At 41.5% G+C, this 25,098-nt stretch overlaps 1 pseudogene; it reads right to left on the bottom strand.

The window, feature by feature from the left end:
• Positions 1-1,950: 1,950 nt before the first annotated feature.
• LOC108644508 overlaps positions 1,951-25,098 on the bottom strand; it is a 35,234-nt pseudogene continuing 12,086 nt past the window's right edge.

The following is a 25,098-nucleotide window of genomic DNA, read 5'->3' as shown; positions in this document are numbered from 1 at the left end:
CTCTATACACAACCTCCACCCATCATCTCTATCTCCCCTTCAGCCATAGTTCCACCAGTGGCACTTTTTCTCCAGCCCAATTTTAATATCTGCAGCTCCACCAGTTGGATTCCTGCTTTTAGAGAGCACAATTCCAGCAGCGGCACCTCACTTTGTAGCTCTCATTCTCCTTTTCTTTCTTTGGCTCCACCACCAGCCCCTCTTTCTTTTTCTGCTGCTCCTCTACCAACAGACCACCATACTAATACATCATACAGTATTTGCAGTTCCACCAACCTCAGCTCAAACAGTGCATCCACCACCGTCAGTCTTAAGGTTCCCATATACTATAAGATCCGCTCGATTGGCGATGTCGCCAATCGAGCGGATCTTTACCCGATATCCCCACCTACGGGTGGGTGATATCGGGTAGGAAGTTGCTGTAAAAAAAATAATCCGAACGTTTGGCCCTGGGGCCAAACGATCGGATTACATTTGCAGCCATGGGCAGTCGGTTCCTGGACCGCATCAACGAGCTGATGCGGTCCCCGATCCGACCGGATTTTCTAACCTGGCTGATCGATATCTGGCCAATTTCAGGCCAGATATCGGTCGGCCAGGCCGCACGTTTCTGCCCATACACGGGCCGATTAGCTCTATCGGCCCGTGTATGGGGGCCTTTAGCCTCCAACATCTACATTTCAGACAAGCACAGCTCCAACACCCCCTCACAGCCCCCTACAGAGGCTCCTCCCTTCACAATCCACTAAAAATTCTGCCGAAACATTAGATAGCTTTAACAAAGCCATTTAGCAAGGTAAAAATACAGCAACACTGACATAAACCCTTAGTAGAAGTTGATACAGGGACTTGTTCGATTACCCTTTGGGAGTCAGGAAGGAATTTTTCCCCCTCTGAGGCAAATTGGCTCCAACTTCAGATTGTTTTTTTCTGCCTTCCTCTGTATCAACTACTAAATAGGAACCTTCCATCTACACTAAAACTTAAAATAAATGAGTCCTTTCCAACCTAAATATGCATAACTTAAATACATCATATCTAAACTATAAATAAATATTTTAAAACATATTTGAATGGTGTTTTGCATTTTTATAGTATTGCCGGGAAAGTTTAGAGAGGAAGGAGACCTGTGGGGCAAGAGAAAAGGGTAATTAAAAAGAGATGGTGGAATCAGGGGGCAGGGGTGGGAGAAATGGGTGAGGAGAGATACCTGAATGGAATACGCTCGGGCGCAGGCACATGTAGCCGATATACGCATGAAAACGCGAGAGAATGCAAAGTCTTGCATGTGCCTGCATTCATTCATTCGGGTGCAGGCACAAGTAGCAGGCGTAAGGCTGAATTTTCGGCAAGCGTTTTTCCGCTTGCCGAAAAAATCAGCCCTACGCCACGTGTGGCATCAGCCTTAACATGGCACTGTCAGCAGAAGACTATTGCCCTGGATGAAAGCAGCTGATAAACACGCCATTGCCATGAGTATTATTGTTGGGGCAGAGAAATGGCAGGTCCCAACAGGCAAACAGGTGATTTAACTGCATGGGGAGGGGGGACATGCCCTTGATCTGCATTGGCTTTTCATCATTAGCAGTCACGCCATAAGTTTTAATGTAAAGACTGGAGGCTGTTAGTGGGTGGGGGGCCATTTGTTAGGAACCCACCATTCACTATAACTTTGCCCTAGCACATGCGCTTTGGTGCTGCTGAAAAGTTCTCCTGTGTTTTAGAATGCGAAAGTGTCATTGGTTGGAAAGGCAATGGGGCCTGTTCCGGGATAAACCAATCAGGTCTGCAGGCAAACCAAGCTCAGCACCCTGTAGAATCACTATGGACGTTATATGGTCTCTCCTTTGTAACAATGCGCTACTAAATAGTTGTACGATGCTATGGTATAGCACAATCTCATTGGTAAGGTGGCGGACGTGTAAGTTGGGGGTAAAGAGATGTAAGACTGAAACTCAGCACTTTTTATCCATAATCCCACCCAACAGTGCTCAGAATGATTGGTCTAAAAATGCAAATGTTTAGCTAAATATTACAGTAAAAACCCCTTTTATAAAATGAGGCTTGATTGGTTGCCTGGACATCGACTGCATGCTGTTCATGTACCCATGTGACCTCCACTGAAATGCGGCAGCTTGGTAAGGACAGTGCGAATGATTGCAATAATGAACAAAAACCAGCGTTGTGCATGGGGCCTTAAGCTTGCCATGTATGCCCACATCTGGTGAGGCATTTTGGCTAATTTTGCCTGACCCTCTGGGCATGTATGGCAAATAAAGAACAATATAAATCTGGCCATACCTTGTATGATATCCACCTGTTCCATCCAGTATGGGTCAGCCCATGTATGGCCACTTTAAGGACAAGGAAAGACTGAATCACTTGGCTTGCTGACTAGTTAGGTACCCCCAGTAATTATTATCCGTTACCTCAGAGCCAGAGTTGTATTCTAGTGAGCACCATCTTTTTCCTTTCTCTGGATCATCCCTCTGGCCCTGGGCTCAGTAGTGTAAATGTTCAGCCTTTAGCTTCTACGTTGCAATCTACAAGCAATGTGCACCGCCCAGCCACAAGGAATCACTGAGAAAGGAAAGATGGCCACAGACCCCTTCTCTTCTTCATCGTCGGAATCCTCATTGGGTCTTTTCACAGATTTATTTAGTAGTGTGTTTGACTTCAACTGGTCCGTTCCCCTCCATGTTCATCTCTGCCTGGCTTCCTGTAATGATCCTCACCGCCTCTTCCACTGCTGCAAAGACAGATACACATACATTGAAAGAGGCTCATTCAGCCAAGGGCAATCTGCAGCCACCCAGATGTTGTTCAACTACAATACCCATAACCCATTGCAGCCCTGGAAATCTAACTCCCATCCTCCTTAGCAAGACAAGAGCAAAAGCAGAACCGAGCTGAAAGAGCTGCAGGTAAATGCGTATGTGTTTCTGGAGCTTCGGTTTATAGGTGCACCAACAAAGCACTTACTGTCCGGCAGCTTGCACCTCCGCAAGATTTCCATAATCTCATCAACCTGTACGAATGGGCCCTTTGAAAAGAAATAAAATGGAATTTTATGAATTATTTTTTAAGGACTAACAGTTTATTGGCTGCCCAGAAGTATCACATTTTATTATAAACTGGGACAGTCAGTGGCGGAACTATAGGGGAAGCAGACCCTGTGTTTTAGAAAGCCAGTGGGACAGGGGAAGGCCGGGTAGAACTTGCAGTGCAGGGGAAGGGAGGGCACAGTATAAGGGAAGGGAGGGTTTTGTATAATGGGCGACTGGGATGGATCAGGAGGTGTGACCATGCTTCCTTCTGCAGGTCACTTTATTTTAACTAGGGCCACATTATTCTTGCTGGCAGGGTCCAAGGGCCGCAGGTGACCAATAGATTGATAGTTCGGGCCCCCTTGTTGGGGACGAGTCCTACTAACTTAGAATGGGGCTGCGTGATTGCTGATGGAAGCCCTGGTCCCAGTAGTGATGGGGCCATCAACATAAACAAAACAACGTATCCTTTGCAGCCTTTTCGCATTGCGGCCCTCTCCTCCTCTCACATTGTTCCTGGCTACAGTATCAAAGCAAAGGTAAGAACCCCACATTGCCAAAAAAAACAAAATTACACACTAACCTGGAAGCAAATGGGGGGAGGAAGCAGCTTCATTAAGATCACTGCAGCTGGAGGGACTGGGAATACTCTGCCAGGAACAGGATGGAGTCCAGGTGCTACAGAACAGAAAAACATTGTTTTTAGCAGTTAATACACGCGGCTGTTCTACAATCCAATTCTATCAGCCCTATAAAAAGGAAAGGGAGAGCGATTACTAAATTGACCAATGGCAGCGGGCCAATGTGCAGGACTCCCAGGCAGATAACATGGTGCGCATGGAGGCATGGCACCCCCAGGAATGGATTAGTAGACAAAGAAGCAACTAGTTAGAATCAGCAAATAAAAGTCCTCATAAGGTTTTCCTAGTTAAATGAATATGAGTCAATTAGCTTTAAAAAGGCTTACGAGCTAAATGTCCCGTCTGGAAAGGGATCATCTGGGACGTGTTTGGGATACTCTGGTTTTCGGTCAACATCATCCTTCAGCGAAGGGGCTATGGATGGAGCTATCACAGGGTCTGGGATTAGTGCTGCCAGTTTGGCTCTCGATACATCCTAGAAATAAGAATGAGACATTACTGTCAATAAGTTAGGAGTGAGGCAGACAAATTTTCTTGTGCTAATTGACAATACTGCAAACCACCAATAGCAATCAGCCATATCTGTTCCTTTATTATTTAATCAAGCAGCAGTTTGCTGTTGCCTGAGAATCTTGAAAAAGAGAAGCAAAAGTGAAGGGAGTGAAAGAAATAAATGTGTCTTTACTTGGTATAAAGGCATGGGAGCGGTAGAGGACGGCAACTGCTGGCACATATACTAGAGACCAAAGATAAGCCCAAGCACCACGTTAATATATGAATCTAACATAATTCCCATAATAGAGTAAAGGCGGGATAGCTATATGCAGGTACAAACCCTGATCACAACATACCTTGTATCCCAAAGCTTTCAGTTCACTTGTGGAGCAGGGGTACAAGTCCATAAATTTGTATCTATCCACAAGAAGTGCTGTCTCCTTCCCTTCATACTCCTCCTTGAATGCTGTGTATCTCCTTTTTTCCACTTTCAGTATACTAGCTAAATCTCCAATGTTACTTTCAAAGGCCAGGAAGCGTGCCCAAATCTCACTGCAGAAATCAAGGGGGGAAAAAACAAGGAGAAACAATTCAGTATTCCGAGACAAAGTGAGCTTTCCAGTTTGACAGACATTGTATAAAGTTCACATTCAGCATATAACAGCAGCATTATGCAGCTTCGCTTTTGCTGTTCTTCCCATCCCTCTTCACTTTCCTCTTCCCCTGTGTTGTCCTTGTATACTTGCACGGGGATGAAGCCTGAGCCATGAGCAGGCAGGATTTAATCTGAGCAGGGGAATGGCAATACTGTTGCAAGAGAAGCAAAACTTGCACAGGGGCAGTGTATGAACTGAATAGAGTTTTATTGGAATTCTACCATATAAATATATGATGTTTCCCATGATATAGCTGAGGGTACAGGCCTGCTTAGGGCTCCACTGTGTAAAGCTTTTATGCTGCACTGGGAAAGGGATCATAAAATAAACCCTGCAGTCTGTGTTACATGACAGTGTAGAGCAAAAGGCTTAAGGCTGCGCAGGGGAAGGTTCGTGACTTGAGACTGTCGTCTCTCACTGCAGTTTCTATGACTGGCCTTCCATATACGAAGTTTATATTCAGACTCACCCTGATTTTTCGGGAGGCAAACTTCCTGATGTTAAAACGCGTTCAAATAATACTCTTGTGTTATTGTCCTCTGGAAAAAAAATATTTAGGATTCGTTTAATATTATTTAACTTATCATAAAACCACACCTAAATTACTAAACATATACATATAACATACTATTTCACACATTTAGGTAAGTAAATGTGACCTGTCACATACAAACTAGAAAGCTACAGGCAGTAGCTCCAGAACTTTTAAAGGGGCCAGTAAAATATACATATATAACCTTCTAAAACCACATATTTACTGGGAACTGAGCGCTGCAAGCATTATAAGTGGTGTCTTAGTTGCTCTTTTAAAAAAAAAAAAACGAACAGAGATGATTAGTTACCGTTTATTTGAAATACACATTTATTACAGTGGTGTATAGAGAGGCCTGTGTTTAATACAATTATAGAAAGTGGTAAGAGCTTTTGCAAAGACATAAGCGAACAAACCATTACACTTTTACAATAAATAAAATGTATTCACGTAACTTACCATTAAGGTGAGACAAATAATCTATGTAGGCAAGGACATATTCAGGGATGTCTCCATATTTCTTTAGTCCTAACTCAAAAATCTTGAAGGCCACCGATGTATCCTGGATTAAGATAAAGTAAAACTTTTAAAACAATGTCTTTGATTATAGAGATTCTGTTTTCATGATCAGTTATAAAATGTTGTATAACATGTCAAAGGCTTTGCACACATTCCTGTTGCCGTGAACAAAACACAGCCAATTGCCAGCACAAGATGTGAGGCACTTACATATTGATGAAATGCAGCACTATTTGCCAGTGACTGGTACATTGTTATTAGGAGGGGAGCCTAGACCCAGCGCACAGCATGACTGATACATCATTTCCCATGGCCGTTACAGGACTGCAAGTGGTGGGCCCCTGATCCAAGAGAAGGTTAAACAATGTATATTTACTCTCACCTTGCTACAGTAATACTCCATTAAGGCTGCAGTGACGTAAACGTGATGACGGGTCCTGGGATCTTCCCTGGCTTTCTTGAAAATCATTCTCCCAGATTTGATGCCCTCAGCTCTCCTAGCAAACTTCCGGCTCTGGCAGTGTCTATTTATAGGCACAGGCATGCCCCGCCTCCTCTGTGACATCAGATATGGGGCAGGTGAGGTGCACGTCTAAAAATAGACATTCCGAGGGTGGGGACCTAACCAATCAGATGTCAGCACATCAGCAAGGATTGTATAAAATAATATTGATGGCTGATGATTACTTTCAATATATAGGTTCACAAGAGATTGCAAATATGGAATACCTATATATAGGATAACTATACAAGATATCAAACATCTGCATAGCCTGAAAACTTAAATGAATGATGTTTTGACCAACGTGGTCTTCACCGAGAAAACTGTTTTGATAAAATGAACATTTCCTGCAAGCGACTATTTCCTTTTCTGTGAAATGGAAACAGACAGCCCTTTGGAACAACTCAGAGCCATCAGGCAGGTACCACAGCATTTATGAGTGAAGCTGGAGTAAATACGCTATGGTGCCCCATTGGGGCTGCTGTTGAGTATTAAAGTCGCACTCATATTCCTAATGTCCAGCAACTTTATATAAACCTTAACTATTTATTAAAAACCATGTTATTCTTTGCTAGAGAACGTGTCCTTTCTGTTCATGTAAATCTCCAATACAGATACTGACCTCTTCGTAGTCTGCGTAGGCAAAATACAGCAACATGTTTTTCTTTAGAAGTGTACTGATTGCCCGCTCATAGATATTGGCAGCTTCATCGCTGAACAGTTTAGCGTTGTTCATGTCCTGTGATAGGAAGAAATGTAAAACCTTAAAACTGGAGCCATCAAGAGAAGCGCAGACTGATAGAGTTGAACTGACCCATGTGAAGCTGGCCACACACACAGCTGTACGACCCGACATTGGGTTTGATTTCAGCTTTAACGTTACATCATTGCATTATATATGGGCCCTTGTAAGGTAGTGTTGACAAAATGATCCTATTATAGATAAGTCAGTCTGTCAGACAGTAGATTCTTTTGCTAGTTCTTCTCATCAATAGGTGTATGGAGCTGCGTCAGACCCAACTGATAGGGCCATGCCACCCATCCCTACTTTCATATCCAATATTTGGAACCAAAGGATGAATAAGTGTTGTTTGGAATCAGTGTTGTTTGGAAATTCAAATGCTTGGTCAAATGAAACGCTCACTAGCCTGTGAGTGGCCAACTTAGACCAGTACTTCCCAGCGGAATGAAGATATCTGTCATACATTAGTATCATCAGTACCATGTAAATGAATTCAGTTAACTAAAAGGAGAATAAGGACAGTTAACAGTACTATAAGCTGGAGTCCGACCAATCACATACCCCTTTTTCAGCAAGCAGCTTGCTAGATTGTTCAAGGTATTGTCCGGCTTCATACCAGATGTCCGGATGATGTCCCAGTACCAACAAACACTGCTCATATGCAAACATAACTGCAAAATAAATACAAACATAGCTTATATAACAATATATTGGTGGGTGGGTGGGTGGCAAAGTGCTCCAAACCAGTCACTGCTGTAAGTTACTTTACCTCTTTTTGTTATTAGGGTCTGGTCCTCTGTTCGCAGAGGGTTACTCTTCTCCCACTGTATATATTTTTTCCACATTTCCACCTGCTGTGCTTCCTGGGGTGTGTTTTGAGGAGGCACGGAAGGAGCATTGCGATCCAGACCTTTCATCACTGTTTCATATTCCTTAATTAAAATACATTTATACAGTCACACAAGAGATAAGCCGATTCTAGTAGTATTGCCTTGACTGCTAAGTCTTAAATGACACTGAAGCCATTGTTAGGGTAATGTGTAATACAGGTATGGGATTTTTTTTATCCAGAAAGTTTCGAATTATGGGAAGGCTATCTCTCATAGACTCCATTATAAGCAAATAATTCTAATGTTTAAAAATGATTTCCTTTTACTAAGTAATAAAGAAAAAGCTGAAAAAGAATTTAAGCAGGTATGGAGATCCAACTTATGTAAAGACCTGTTAACAGGAAAACCCCAAGTCCCCAGCATTCTAGATAACAGATTCCATACCAGTGTTTTTTTTATGCTGCAATAACAACACATTTGTGGCCTAACAAATCAGTTATCACTTGCTAGCAATAACGGAACTGAATGGAACATACAGCAGTGATTGTAGACCAATAATTAAATATATATATATCATGTCTCCTAGCCTGTAAGACACACAGAGCACAAAGCTCAGTAAATTCAAACTTGTTCAGAATAAAATAAAATAAACCACCCATCCACTGAAACAGCTGGGATTACCTTTGCAACTCTTCTTGCATTCATGTAATCTCTACTTCTGTCTTCAATCATTTTCTTTGCCAAATGGATGTTGATACCCTAAAGAATATTTAGAGAGTTATTTCCATTTCCATTTTTAATGCCTTAAAGAGGCAGTGTACTCCCCTTTTACAAAGGCTTCTTAGAGGACTGCTCGCTCGTTTTGATTGCACTCATACAAAAAAAGGGCTTTTGTTACTCTCTTACTATATATATCCCGATTCTGGGCGTACAGCTTTAAATTATGCAATTTACCTCTTCATACTTGTTGTAATCCCTCCAAAGCTGTTCGATGTTAATCATGGGGTTGACACAGCCTCGCTGGTAAACTCTGCGGACGGCCGTAATCCTTTGGTTCTCAGCATAAGATCCCACAGCTTCTCTATATGCCAAAAATAAAGACGATATAGAGACATTCAAGCATATTGTTTTATAGGTATAAAGCTAGGAAACATATTCTTTGTTTTAGCCTTTATTATTTAGTGACAGTCAAACATTCTGTTGTCAGTTTTATATTTAGGAGATTATTTGGGAAAAACTAAGCCGGCAGCTCTGTACTTAGCCTGGCATTTTGCATTTCAAGCAGCTCATGGTGTTTGCAGACTGGCATTTGGATGGGCAGGCAGTGGCAAGGAATTTTGGGCATTTTTTTATCAGATGGCATTATTTTCTTCAAAAGTACTGTTTTAAAGTAGTACACCACAAATAATGGGATTTTTCCCCATTAGCTTTCTGCTTCTTTTTAGTTGTATATATTTTAAATCCATTAATTTCCCCTTTCGTGTTTCCCAGTGGAAATTCGGAAAGGTGGTTCTGACTACTTGGCCAGCACAGCGTCTCTGGGTGCAGATCACCATTCTGCACACTGAAGCAGACACATGGTTTCTTGGCCTGTGAAATTGGGAAAAAAAGTGGAGAGCAGACCAGGCTTTGTTTTCTAGCAGAACAAAAAATGTTTTATCTTTATTGGAAGACAGTGTTGCTGTCCACTTTTTTCCAATTTGACATTTTGAGGGAGTATGGAAAGGCTAGGCACATGCAGCACTCTCTCCCATTGGTAGCAGTGGTGAGCTTGAGCGGCTAAAATTGCATTTTAATTCTACATAGCCAAAGGCTACACTACAAACAGGCTTTTTTGTAGATGCGTCTGCACCCGAAACCACTGCACCGGCCCAAGCGCAAGCATATGGTGCTGATTTAGGAAGTGAATACATTCTGGGAGTCTTCACCCAGGCATATTCAAAAAATAATTGGAGCCAGAGGCTTTATACGTTTTACCTTTATGTGGTTTATTCGCAGGCTGAGAATCAGACCCATGTGGCTGTAGCCTAAATTTGAATTTCTGCTACTCAGCAGCTGCCATTAAACAAGTGTGTGCTTGCTAAACTATAGCTGTGTGATGCTATTTAGGAATTTTGGTTTAACGCAGCCATTGCTCCAAGATACCAGAACTTACTGTGTTCCTAATGTTGCTGTCTGGAACATGGAGCTTTGCAGAATGTAATAGGAGAACTAGACAAGCTGGAAAGCTCAGTGTCTGCTACTGACCAACAGGCAAACTTTGAGCAAATAACCCAACTACTTGCCCTGAAACCTCATAGCCAGACAGAAGCTCAGCTGAGTTAGCCGGTTTAAGAAATGTGAGTAAGGGATTTTTGCAGATCAAGCTTTCCACATTCACTTACACTCCTTTCAGGAAATTGATGTAGTCGACCCATATCTGCAGAGAGAAGAACAGCAACGTTAGCCTAGGCACAGCCCTAGCCATAAGGCAATGACTTGAGAAAAGAACAAGGAGTTACCTGATAGGACATGATTTCCATGCCAATTTTATCAAGCGCAAAGTCATATACCTGTGCCATTTTCTCCCTAGAAGAAAAAGCAGAATAAATTATTAGCATTGGTATACAAAGGGGCAAGATTCATAGCCTCTGAGGCACAATACGGAACCTCTCCCTCTCTTTAATGGCTGGCTATCCTGGGTGAAAAAGAGGTTGACATTAATACAGTCCTGGCAAATGACGGACAAATGAAGTAGGGCAAAGTTTGTATTTGAGTGTCTTTTAACTGTTTCTGTGCCAGTGAGGAAACCAACTGTGCTCACTGTCCCCAAGTAAAAAAAGAGCCATGTTGGCTGTTTTGAAGCACTAACATCACCCACTGGCATCAGATGGAAACTATGCAGGTCATCCTCTACCTTTTGCCCAAAAAATGCATGGCATTTGCAGAGTTCCTCCCTTATGTCAGTTGGAAGTGACATGCATCAAGTCACGGTGCGATACATGTAGGGTGTTCTGAACACAAAAAGGTTCTGAAAAAGTCATTCATGACCCCTGGGGGCACAAATGCAAGAGCACAAAGTAGTGCCAGGTGTCCCCCTTCGCGTCACACTCTGCATTGAGTGCCAGATGAAAAATCCAGAGCTCAGTGACGAGCGCAGGGCCAGAAGGCGCCACTAGCTCCAACGCAGGTCACACCTCCTGCTGCTCTGTACCTTATGCTTCTGAATGAGGCAAAATGTACAAGACAGAAGGGGGAATGCCTATGCGCCCCACGCATTACTAATACAGCACTGTCTAACGCAGTCAGCCCTGTATTAGTGAAGGGAGTTTCAGGTCTCTAAAATGGAGGGCAGATGACTTTTTCCACCAGAGGCCACTGTTTCATTGGAGCCTGTGTATGAGATTTAGCTGGTTGCTTTGCAATATAAAGATACATATCTCATTCCCTCTGCAGAATAACAGGTGTCAATATTTTACTAAACATTTACAGAGAAACAGAATAATGTAAACCCTATTTACAGACAGGCTATAGTTGCAGTTTACAGAAGCCACGCACGGTGCTTGGCCGGAATGACAAATTAGTAACCGATTATGGTGGAATATGGTGATTTTCTGATAACCAAAAAGGGGCACATTTACATTTTCAGGTGGCTCATTGCCATTGAATTCCAGTTGATTCAGTATGTTACCCGGCTGCCAGACGGCTGAAATCTTCCCTGGACTTGGTGGTATCTCCAGGGTCCCCATAGCGAAAAGACTTAGACACCAGATAAGCACAGTACTATGACGGTACTAAAACAAGAATGAGGGCTACAGTACAGAAGCAAAGCTAAACTAACCAAACAAAACTAAGACTTGTATTTGTTTGGTGTCAGTGTTGCAAATATAGCCCATGGCAGGAGGAAAGAAAACCGTAGTATTTTTGCAGCCTATTACTTACTTGTAACTTGCCAGTTTCCCTTTGGTTTCCCGCACATAGGACACATAGCATTTCCACAGATCTATGTGCAAGACTTTCATGAGGCACCTCTGGAACAGCTGTGGACAGAATTGGAGGAGAAAACTTTAGACCCTTAAAAGTTTGATGTGTGTGTTATAGAAGTAGTGGGTATTTGGAATCTCTGGCTTGAGCTGGTGATTATGAAATTGCAGCAAAACGTACATCATTTGGGGCAGCACGTGCTCACTTGGGATACACAGCATATATAGTTACAGATTCAAACGGGGTCACTCCCCTGGCACAGACACATTGGGGGTAGAGAGGCAGCCAGACAATCCCATTTCAAGCAGCTGGTTGCCTAGTATGCAGATATTAGGGTGCCAATGGGCTACAGATACAGTGCCATGCTAATCTCTAAATGCTCGGTTTTACTTTGAAGCACATAGGTGATTTCTTTTTCCAGTGATAGTTTGCCTCTGGTCCAATGCACACACGGGGAAGGCCCCTCAAGCTAACAGCACTGGAGCTCTAGTCATTAGAATAAATGTTGCTGGATGCGAGATAACCAGTAGGAAACAGAGATTAGCCCACACCATATAGTAAGGCTTTGGTATTATATTATTGTAGCTTGCAAGTACCCTAATATTATGGGTAGCAAACCTAAATTTAAAATATGTTAGTGAATAATCCCCCCATAAAATAGGGATATTATTAGACACCAATGCCTATAAACCATATATAGATAATGGAATATTTTGCAACAGCTCAAACTGAGCTAAGTAAAGCTATATTTGGGATTTTTTGTTTTTATTGTTGAAACTGCTTGCCCGTAGAATTAACCCTTCCCTGCCAGCTGCACTTTGTCTGCAAATATTCTTTTCCCACTGGCGATAACGTAACGTGAAAATACAGTATCTTTTTAATGCAGGCATTTCTGTAAATGTATATTTTTCTGCAGCTCTCGCTTTGGAATTTAAGGTCAGGGCACCTTGGACCTTAGCAGCCTAGATAATGTCTTAATGACCAATTGGAAGATGAGTAGGGCAGGTTCTGTGAAATAATTAAAAACTTAGAATGAATCTGCTTTCTGCTCTGTTTTACTACACAGTTGGACCTCTCTTTGTTGCTTAAACAGCCTCTACTCTTCTAGGAAGACTTTCCATTGTAAAATAGGATTTGCCTCCATTCATTCCTAAGAAAACTGGCACTAATGTTAGGCATCAGGTCTGGCTCACATCTGAGCCAATTTGGGATTTCTGTATAGAACATAAAAATTCTTCCACTCCCATCTCAGCAAACCCATTCTGTATGAGTCTTGTTTTACACGATGGGTTATCTTCCTGCTGAAATGGGACCAATGTAGGAAGCATGGAGTTGTTAAGAATTACACTGGATAATGTAGCAGCACCTGTGTCAGATTCAGTAATATAATTCTAAGCAGCTTATATATTCTATTTTAATCATGCAAAAGAATTGTTTTTGGGTGTAGGACCCTTTTAAATTTCAGTAATCAGAAATCCCAACTAAGATATAATTACCCCTTATTGGGGGCAGAACAGCCCTATTGGGTCTATTTAACGGTTAAATGATTCCCTTTTCTCTGTAATAATAAAACAGTACCTGTACTTGATCCCAACTAAGATATAATTACCCCTTATTGGGGGCAGAACAGCCCTATTGGGTTTATTTAATGGTTAAATGATTCCCTTTTCTCTGTAATAATAAAACAGTACCTGTACTTGATCCCAACTAAGATATAATTACCCCTTATTGGGGGCAGAACAGCCCTATTGGGTTTATTTAATGGTTAAATGATTCCCTTTTCCCTGTAATAATAAAACAGTACCTGTACTTGATCCCGACTAAGATATAATTAATCCTTATTGGAGGCAAAACAATCCTTTTGGGTTTATTTAATGGTTAAATTATTTTTTAGCAGATTTAGGTATGGAGATCTAAATTACGGAAAGATCCCTTACCTGGAAAACTCCAGGCCCCGAGCATTCTGGATAACAGGTCCCATACCTGTATGTCTATGAAGATTCTCATTCATCCAGGTCATGATATACAGTATCTAGTAGAATTAAGTCTAAAACAACTGGACTTTTCTGAGTTTTTTCTTGAAAACGTTTCACCACTCATCCGAGTGGCTTCTTCAGTTCAAATGACTGGTAGGGAATTCCCTGGTATTTAAACTCTTGATGGTAGTAGAGTCACAGACATCCAATCACAATGGTTCCATTGAACTTGTTCAGTTAGGTGTTAGCTGAAACTGACAGGTGTAAGAAGGTATGATCCAATCACAATGGTACCAAGATTCTCATTGATGAAGGTGTTAATCCTTCAAAATACATGACTGGAAGTGTAAACTGTTGTGAAACTGCCGGGGTAAGGATGTCAATGTGCCATTGTATGTTGGTGACAAGCGGTGTCTCAGGCCCCCTCCTCTGTTCAGGGATGGTTTTTCCAGGTTGGCATAAATGGCCTCTTTCACACCTCTTTCAAACCATCTGTCCTCTCGGTCCAAAATATGCACGTTACTGTCCTCAAAAGAGTGACCTTTTTCTTTGAGGTGTAGATAGACTGCTGAGTCTTGTCCTGAGGAGTTTGCCCGCCTATGTTGGGCCATTCTCTTACAGAGAGGTTGTTTTGTCTCCCCAATGTATAAGTCTGAGCACTCTTCACTACACTGGACAGCATAGACCACATTACTTTTCATGTGCTTGGGTGTTGGGTCTTTCGGGTGCACCAGCTTCTGTCTCAGGGTGTTGCTGGGTTTGAAAAACACAGGAATGCGATGTTTGTTGAAAATTCTCCTAAGTTTTTCTGATGTTCCAGCAACATATGGAATGACTATGTTGTTTCGCCTGCTGTGTTCCTCCCTTCTGTTTGTAGGTCTGGTCTTTCTGTTGGTCTTTGATTTGGTTTTGATGAAGGCCCAGTCTGGGTACCCACAAGTTTTCAGAGCTCCTTTTAGATGTTTATATTCTTTCTCCTTGGCCTCTGCATTGGGTGCCACAGTTTCAGCCCGATGATGTAGAGTCCTAATTACACCCAGTTTATGTTCCAAAGGGTGGTGGGAATCAAACAGCAAGTACTGGTCTGTGTGGGTGGGTTTCCTGTATACTTCAATATCCAGGTCCCTCCCCTCTTTGATAACTATAGCACAGTCCAAAAAAAAGCCAGTTTGCTGTCTTTCACATCTTCCCTTGTGAACGTGATGTTTTTGTCCACCGAGTTTATGTGTTTGGTGAAGGCTGGAACCTCGCGTTCTTTAATTTTGACCCAGGTGTCATCCACATATCTGAACCAATGACTTGGTTTTGTACCTTGAAGGTGTCCAGGGCTTTCTTTTCCACTTCTTCCATGTAAAGGTTCGCTACAATTGGAGACACAGGCGAACCCATGGCACAGCCATGTTTTTGTCTATAGAAAACTTCCTTGTGCTTTAAGTAAGTGGTATTGAGACATAGGTCCAGTAAGGAACAAACTTGTTCTGGGGTCAGCTTTGTTCTGCTGCTGAGGGTGGTGTCTTGTTTCAGCCGTTTCCTCACTGTATCAATTGCCTCGGCAGTGGGTATGCATGTGAACAGAGATGTTACGTCATAGGACACCATTGTATCATCGATCTCCAGCTTTAACTCCTTCACTTTTTTGACAAAGTCCATGGAGTTCTGAATGTGGTGTACTGTGTTTCCAACTAAGGGGGCTAAGATGTTGGCCACGTATTTAGCAATGTTATAAGTCACACAGTTAATGCTGCTGACAATTGGCCTCAAAGGGGCTCCTTCTTTGTGTATTTTTGGGAGTCCATATAGGCATGGAGTGGCTTCACCTGGGTAAAGGCGACGGTACAAAGCTTGACTGATGACCTTTTCCTTCTCAAGGTGCTGCAAGCAGTCTATAACCTTCTTCTTGTAGTTGCTTGTTGGATCTCTCTTGAGTTGGTCATATGTGTATACCTGTAGCATTTCATGGTGAATCCTTTCTTCACATGTATGAGCTCCCCAGACATATTATGTGCATGTAAATACACTGTTTATTACAGTGGAGCAGCTGAAGATATCAGACAAACAGTAGCCCATCTGGCCATGCAGGGGGAAGGCCGTACCTCACACACCTGTTTTTGGGCATTTTTACTCGATGGACCGTATTATTGTATAAATACATGTACGAGGCAGTAAGTTCTCTGGACACTCACCTTTTCAACTTTGTCATCATTTTTAGCTTTTACCTGTAGTGAAATTGAACAGAAAATTGTTAAGGATGCCCTTCTTCAACTCAAGGTTTTTTATACAAGGCCAACTTAAACATGCTTTTAATAAAATGTTATTTTTCCCCAGGGTTCCACCAAATCAAATACAAATTTCAGGATTCAGCTGAATTCGAGAACTTTTTGCAGGATTCGGACGCAGCTGTTTGTCCAAACCAAATCTGAACCATTACATTGAGGTGCCTTTATACGCCAGACAAATTAAACCGGTATATATCTGTTCCCAAAGGATTCTGCGCAGCAGTTTAACTCTACTCAAATGTAACTATACAAATAAGAGTTCTGATTCGTTTCCGCATTGGGCTAAATCAGTTGTAGATTCGGTGCATCCTAGTTAATTCTGCAGTTTTTGTGCATCAGGATCTGCAGTAGGGATAATATAACGGAGTATTATATGATTGCTCCAAATAAGGGGTGGCCAATACGTCGATCGCGGTCCACCAGTCGATCCCCAGTGGATTTCTGCGTGAATGCTTACATACGCTGCATCGCCTACGTACGCATTCACGCCACACTTCCGCATTCCGTGTCAGTCCGGTCGATCGCGACCGAGTCTGGCCACCCCTGCTCCAAATCCTTGGTTATCAAAAATGGTGCTGAAAGCCTTAGCCTGATGCTAAATGTGCTGTTTGACCAACACACAAAGGAATAATAGTTGCCATCTAAATGCCTTTAGCTGCCTCTCACCACCTATTTCTAATATACATAGTTAGGCTAAAATGTAATCTATAAGGACTGGAGCAGGCAGATGTCTAACATAATAGCCAGAACACTACTTCCTCCTTTACAACCCTCTAAGCCGTTAGTCAGGGACCAATCAGTGACTTGCGGGGGGGCATATGGGACATAACTGCTGTTAGTTTGCATTTGACCTGCGGGCTCACAAACTAACTGAACAATTATGTACCATGTGGTCCCCCCTAAAGTCACTGACTACTTCCTGCTTTCAGCTTTCTAACCTCTTAGTTAGTGTTCTGGTCATTATGTTAGACATCTGTCCATTCCAGCCTTAATAGATTACATTTTTGCCTAATGTAGGAATTAGAAATGTTTTTTTTTTTTTTTTTCATTTTGGACAGTCTATTTTATCCAGTTTCATTTTCACACTGAACTGTTCCTTTAAAGGGGCGGCTCACCTTTAAATTCACTTTTTATAAGTCATAGAATGTTCAGTTTAGAATTTTTAATTTGACTTCATTATTTATTTTTCATCGTTTATGAATTATTTGCCGTCTTCTTCTGATTCTTTCCAGCTATGAAATGGAGGTCACTGACCCCAGAAGACAAAACAAACTTGATCTGTGATCTTTTCATTACTTATCTTACTATTCCGTTCCTCTTCTATTCATAGTCCTCTCTCTCTCAACCACTATCTGGTTGGTAAAGCAACTGGAACCCTAGCAACCTGATAGCTGCTGAAATTTCACACTAGAGAGATTCTGAACAAAAAGCGAAATAATAAAAAAAACTAAAATAAAAAATGAAGACCAATCGCAAACTGTCTCAGAATATTACTCTCTACATCATCCTAAAACTAAACTCAATGTTGAACAAGCCCTTTAAAGGTGAATTTAACACCCCCCCTATAGCCAGTCTCATGTTTCGTGATGGTTCTGAGCAGCACTGCCTTTACATTACTTGTCAGAGAGACAGATTGTAATTAGAGAGGAGAGAAACATTGCTTTACAGGGCCAGAAGAACCATACAAATGACTGTAGGGGTTCCAAACAATAAGGATCCCTGTTCCCATTACTCTAATAATGGGTAGAGATATGCAATAGTGAGTAGGAATAGGGGAATGGGGACATATTATACCATTTTAATTGATTTCAGATAAAAATGCTCCATACTAGATACGACTGCAAAATATTGACAAATACATGACCAAGCTCTTGAACAATTCTGTGCATTTTTACAGGGAGCTCAGAAAGGCAGTCCCAGAGCAAGCCGTGCAGCACTGCAAACTGGGAGCACCAGTAATATTGCCACGGATATACAAGGGAAATGGAAACAGTTAAAGGTCCAGCTTCCGCTTTTGCTATTATGTACATGGGCTGCGGTTGGTCTAGTTGTTTTCACAGGGGATTTTGAAAAAAATGTTGTTGACCATTTCTAAAATTTGCCTTTGAAACAACAAATGACCTTGTTAGTGGTTTTTGGCTAATGACGCACTGGTGACCAGCGGGGGGGAAAGGTGGTCCCTTGCCTTGGTCTCCCTGAATGCGTGTGTGCCAACATGCACAGGATCAGCCCTACAGCACATTCTGTCATGAAAATTCATAGTTTAATGTTTCCATGCAGACATCTGCGCTGTGTGTGCAATGATGGGCTAATCCTGGGCATTCAGGGAGAGGAAGGGTACAGATCAAACAATGGGCCATTGGCCCTAAAGGAGAACTAAACCTTAAATAAGAAATAGGGCAGAAATGCTGCACATTCTGTTTGGGGCTTCTGTTCCAGTCCAAGGCCCCCACAACTCTTTAGCAGGGAAGATCAGTGCCCCCTAAGATGGCCCCCAGTAGCCCCTCATCTTCTTTCTGCTAATTCACTGCACATGCTCTGGGCTGCTGGCACTTAACTGAGCTTAGGGGCCCACTCACCATTTATATAATATAAATGGCACCATATAAGGCTGATAAGTATTTCACTTAGGTTCACATTACATGGCAGCTCAAACCACTGCAGTCTGCATCAGAACTGAATAATCAGCCCTGTAGCTTCATCTTTTATTACAGGCCAATCTCATTTTCTGCTTGATAATTTGCAATGACCCCTAAGCTTAGCTTCTCAATAACTGGCCAGAGCCCACTGAGCATGTGCAGTGTCAGTGACACTCCTTACGAAATCCAAGATGGGGAACTCCTGTGACAACTATAAAGGCCCGGATCATTGCTAGTATACAGATGCTGAAAGTGAAGTTCAAAATAAATAAAAGATAGCATTTCTAGCCACATTCATTTTTAGGGTTTAGTTCTTTTATAAAGGGAAAAATAATTAGACAGGGCCTAAATAAAACAAAACAAAAATGAAAAAAAAAATTACCAGAAATCTAATTTATTAAAGTCTTGTTTTCTGGGATCACTCTCCATAGATAGCATTTTAAATGTGTTGTTAATGAAAGGTCAAAGAGAAAGGCAGATAAATAAGAAATGAAGACCAGCTTCAAAACTGCTTAGAATACAGTGATCTATAACATACTGAAGCTGAACTGTAAAGGGTAAATGTAATAATAAAAGACAACTGGAAAAAAAACTGCAGCTATTGCTTTTAAAATGTATAATATATTTATATCTACATGGAACCAATACACTTGATTAAAAACAGGCATAAGCAATAAACATGGAGTCCATTTAATGTTCAAGTTTATTATATTAAGGACACAATAATCCCAAAACTAATGTTTTAAACACATCAATAGCATTTTATATTTACCACAATAGACAATTTGAATGGTATCTGACAAAGACATTGTACTCACAGTAGTTGGTGTGCTTCTGAAAATGTAATAAATGGCAGAAAACAATGCATTTCTTTGGTACACAACCCTTTAGTACAGTTCCTTGCTATATTAGTTGCCCTGATTAAGTTACACGCAGACCATTTTCTTACACAGATTAATAGATCTTCCTATAAGTAGAATTTATGCAGCCATTTTTATAAGGTTTGATATAGTTGTAATACGTACCAGTGTCCCTGTATACTAATATACTAACATTACTGCCGCTGTTCTCCCTGAGGGGAGTAAGTGTTTCCGGATTGTATTGTTCTTTTACCATCAGGTCTCTAATCACACAAATCATTCATCTATAGTACACAAACCACGTACACGTACCAATTTCGTTTGTTCCCTCCACTGACATTCAGGGCTGAATTATCAGATTTGAAGGTAGAAACAAAAGGCAATAATGTATAACCTAATGGTTGGCGGATTAAAATCCCCATGATTGCATAAAATACGCACTTTAAATGGTAGTTCACCTTTAGGGCTCTGGTACACGGGGAGATTAGTCGCCCGCGGCAAAACTCCCTGCTCGCGGGCGACTAATCTCCCCGAGTTTCCTTCCCCCTGCCATCCCACCGGCGAACATGTAAGTCGCCGGCGGGATGGCAGACGCGGCGGCGCGATTTCGCGCAAATCGCCAAAAAAGACTCGCGAGGATTTTTCGGCGATTTCCCGAAATCGCCCCGCCGCGTCTGCCATCCCGCCGGCGACTTACATGTTTGCCGGTGGGATGGCAGGGGGAAGGCAACTCGGGGAGTTTTAAAAGTTAATCTAAGGGCTCTGGTACACGGGAGATTAGTCGCCCGCGGCAAAACTCCCTGCTCGCGGGCGACTAATCTCCCGTGTACCAGAGCCCTTAGATTAACTTTTAAAATGATGTAGACATCGAATATTCTAAGAATTTGCAATTGATCTTCATGTTTAATTTTTTTTTTGTTATTTAGTTTTTTGTTACGCTGCTTTCCAGCAGTAGCATTTTAACTAGGGATGCACCGAACCCACTTTTTTGAGTTCCCACACTGAAAGATTTGGGAATAGGGCTTTTTACAAAAAATTAATTTAAGGGCAAGAACCCACAGAGCAAGTTGCTCACCCTCCTGCAGGCAACTTTGCGCAACTTCGGAAACTGAAGCCATGTGTAGGGCTTTCCACCAACGACTTCTATTGCTGCCAATGGAAACCCTTTTCATAGCAGAGATCTATCGCGAGTAACTCTCTCCGTGGATTCTGATCTTTAATTTGGACTGTAGAGTCAGCACCATCAATTTACAGTCCCAGTGATTAGACCAGGGATTAAATGGATCATTTTCATTCCAAAATACAGGTATAATTAGATTGGTTACTAAATATACTTCACTTTGTGGTTTGATGGAGCAGCAGAAAAGCAGATCACCAAAAGCAGTACCAATATTGGATAACGTGTTTATGTGATTTGACAAAAATCACATTAAAAGAAATGCTCAAATATATCTGACTTTGACATTTCCAGACTTGCTGTTTTGAGATTTATCAAATGGAATATGAAGGTTCATTAAGAGAGATGGGTTCTTATGGATCCTGCACAGAGATCAGACAGCTTATTAAATGGTTGGGATCTTAGGGATGTACCCAACTTAACACTTTCAAAAGAGGCAAAAATTGGGAAGGAAGTTTTGCACTAATATCGCCAAATATCTACCAGGTAGGGAAGTCAAAGAGAGGGCACCGGGTCAAAAAAAGATCTAACAACTAAAATTGTGTTCCCCAGAAAATCCCAATCAGACCTCAAACTGGAGCATTCAGTAGCATGATATATACACGAGGGGGGTGCTTGCACCCGATTTTTTATTAAGACCTTCATGAAAGTAGTGACATATAGGTGTTTATATAAAACAACCAATCAGGAATGTAAAAAAATGGAAGATACACAGAAATTAGCCTGCCATTCCAAAAACTGGACACCTAATGATTGCAGCTCACTGGTTAGGAATTTCAAAATGAACATAAACACATGAAATGCCAGAACCATATCAATACAGGCTACAGTTACTGAAACATACAGAGGATTGTACTTAGCACTGCCAATGGAGTAGGCTGCACCACAGCAAAACAGCTGGACAAAAGATGGCCATTCCGACAAGGCCAAGGAGGCTCCTTTAAAGGCAGATGATAAATACTGAGGAGCTGACCAGTGCATAGAACTGATCTTCATTAAAATGCTCAGAATAGATACATCCACTCTCTCTCCACAATGTCCCACTATCATTTTGAATCAATAATAAAGCAATACACAGTATCTTCACTAAGAACAAAGGTCAAAAATATCTCCGAAATGTTTGTGAATAATCCAAAAATTGTCTTCTATTTTGTAGGAGACAAATTAATGTAGGAGGAACGTCACTGACGCCTTATCTCCCTATCTCAATTCCCAATGCAAATTGAAAGCTGCAATCTAGATCCAAAAACAAATGGTTTCTCCGTGCGTTATTGAAGTCTGGGCTTGATGGTCAACTTCATGAGTTGATCCTTATGCTTTTGGGCAGCTTCAAAAGCAGGTAAATTATGGGATGCCAAAGCTTGCTGGTCCACTGACCTCTAGGGAAAGCCTGAATTTATCTTCTGAAAGACTGGCAAGAGCAGCTGGCAAATTTCATGAACCAATGGGGGTTAATGTTACATTCCAGGATGACAAAGTTGAAACCCACCCTTATATGCTTATCTGTTATTAGCAAAATATGCTTTTAAAGAGAGCTGGATAATCAACATGTATTTCTCTTTACATAAGTATTTGTGGCATATTTATAAAATCAATGCAGGCAACTGGCCAAGAGGCAAACATGTTTGAAGGCTTTTTCATAATGAAATCTCTAAATCAGGGGTAGGGAACCTATGGCTCGGGAGCCAAATGTGGCTCTTTTGATGGCTGCATCTGGCTCGCTGCTAAATCTTTAATAAAAAAAAAATAATGGGGGGCATGGCATGCGCTCGGCAGATAGAAGACGTGTTCTACGCCCTCCTCCGCATCGCATCCACATCTGGCATCTTTGGGACCCACTCTACCTTTCCCCGCAGCATCCGCGGCCAAACATATTGTATGGCTCTCAATGAATTACATTTTAAAATATGTGGCGTTTATGGAAATATAGAATGATTGGTGAACTTTGTATAAAATACTTGCGAAAAAAAGCTTTAGTTCCTAGTTGTTGTTCTGTGCTGCAACCAAACACAATTAATGTTTTGCAGTAAACCTGCTGAAGCTTTTTTCCTATTTTTTGGATTTCTGCAATGTGGTGTTTATGGCTCTCTCAGCCAAAAAGGTTCCCGACCCCTGGTCTAAATGCTTTGGAAGTCCAAAGACAGTAGACTCACTATGCAATTATAAAAAGAAGATCCAACTTAAACCAACAAAAAAAAAATATTTAGTAACTTTCGATATGATTAAAAAGTGTGATTATTTTAGTTAAATGAATATACTTGTAACTGTCTTTCCCTTGATATTCCCCCACTGCCTGTCCTGACTACATGTACCACTGAAACAACACAGCAGCACTCAGCTCCCCTCCGCTGGAGATTCCCACAATGCCTTGCATGTTCTCTGTTTAACAGAACCATTAGAATGACAATGACAGAGTTCCGAGTACCACAGCCTACAAGGCTCTACCTAGGATTCGCCACATGAACATGATGACATACTGCCTATTTCACTTAAAAAAAATAAAATAGAAATGTTTTTTCACTATTTTGTACGGGCTGAGACCTTCAACATGACATGGATGAGGGCCCCCTCCTTTTTGTACATTCTTAAGAGAAAAAAAATAATACAGGTATGGGATGCCTTATCCGGAAACCCATTATCCAGAAGGCTCCGAATGACTGAAAGCCCGTCTCCCATAGACTCCATTTTAATGAAATAATTCAGAATTTTAAAACCGATTTCCTTTTCTCTGTAATAATAAAACAGTACCTGTACTTGATCCCAACTAAGATATAATTACCCCTTATTGGGGGCAGAACAGCCCTATTGGGTTTATTTAATGGTTAAATGATTCCCTTTTCTCTGTAATAATTCAAATTATATTTTAACATAATGGTTCAAAAATGTTAAAACATTACATTTGTTTTCCTTAATGCCATGTCTTTATTAAAAACCACTTTGCTCTGTGGTAAATAGGGTAAGGCTTCTCTTTTCTTTACATCTTCATTTTCTTCTGAAGGCTTTACAGCAGATATCTAATGGAATAAAGCAAAATGGGGCACAGAGTGCACGGCAGCTTCATGTAACTGGATTTGCTCGCTGTAAAGGGCTGTGGCAGATAGGGAGATTAGTCGCCCGCGACAAATCTCCTTTGTCACGGGCGACTAATCTCCCCGATATGCCATCCCACGGGCTTGAATGTAAATCGCTGGTGGGATGGCATATTCCCGAAATTGCGGAAGTTTCCTCTCAAGGCAACTTCCTTCTGAAGGCTTTACAGCAGATATCTAATTCCAGAGTAAAGCAAAATGGAGCACAGAGTGCACGGCAGCTTCATGTAACTGGATTTGCTCGCTGCGGCTAAAGGCCGTTATACAATAGCTGTACCTGCTCAAACAGCTCATTTTCTAAAGCAGTGACCCCCAACCAGTGGCTCAGGAGCAATATGTTACTCACCACCCCTTTATTGTTGCTCCCAGTGGCCCCAAAGTAGGTGCCCATTTTACATTTATGACTTGGATGCAAGTTTTGGAGCCACAAAGACCATGTTTAATGTGAAACCGAGCCTTCTGTAGGCTGCCAGTCCACATTGGGCTACAAAAAGCCAATCACAGCCCTTATTTTGCATCCCTAAAGAACTTTTTTCATGCTGATCAAAAAATTGCCATGTTCTGGCCGTCCAGAGATTTAAAGGCACACAAAGGTTTGGATTCATTTCAGCTAAACTGCAAACCTGCAAAAAGTGCAAGGATTCCCCAAATGCCAAACTAAAACATGGCTTAAGTGCATCACTACATAATTTGTTTTTGGTAGACAGCAGCATTCTGCAATAAGCATTATAATGGGAAATGCTATAAAAATGAAATCTGAAATTTCATGTCATGGCAATAAACTTTCACTGCCCCCCTAAGCAATCTGTCTCACAACATGCAACTAATGACAATTAGCTTTTATACATTGTCTATGCAAAGGGAACACTAGCCAGTGAGGTATTTGACCTGTCAATCAATATCCGACTCCCACATAAAGAAACTGCTGAGAGGGATAGTGAAGGGTAGCCCAATTTTAGAAATGGTACAGAAATATAATATTAATTGATGTCTTGCCAAGAAGAGGCAAGAAAAACTGATAAACATCTAAAAATCGCAGCCCAAGAAATGAGATTTGCTGTTGCGCCTGAACTAAATTTTTCTCTAAAAGTTAAAAATGGTGATAAAATGTCCCCATTTTTCTTACCTTTACATAATATAATCTATAGAACGGA

This window comes from Xenopus tropicalis, chromosome 4 (genome assembly GCF_000004195.4).
Source record: "Xenopus tropicalis strain Nigerian chromosome 4, UCB_Xtro_10.0, whole genome shotgun sequence".
Lineage (NCBI taxonomy): Eukaryota > Metazoa > Chordata > Amphibia > Anura > Pipidae > Xenopus > Xenopus tropicalis.
The sequence above is the reverse complement of the archived record's forward strand: the minus strand, read 5'-3'. Positions and strand labels throughout refer to the sequence as shown.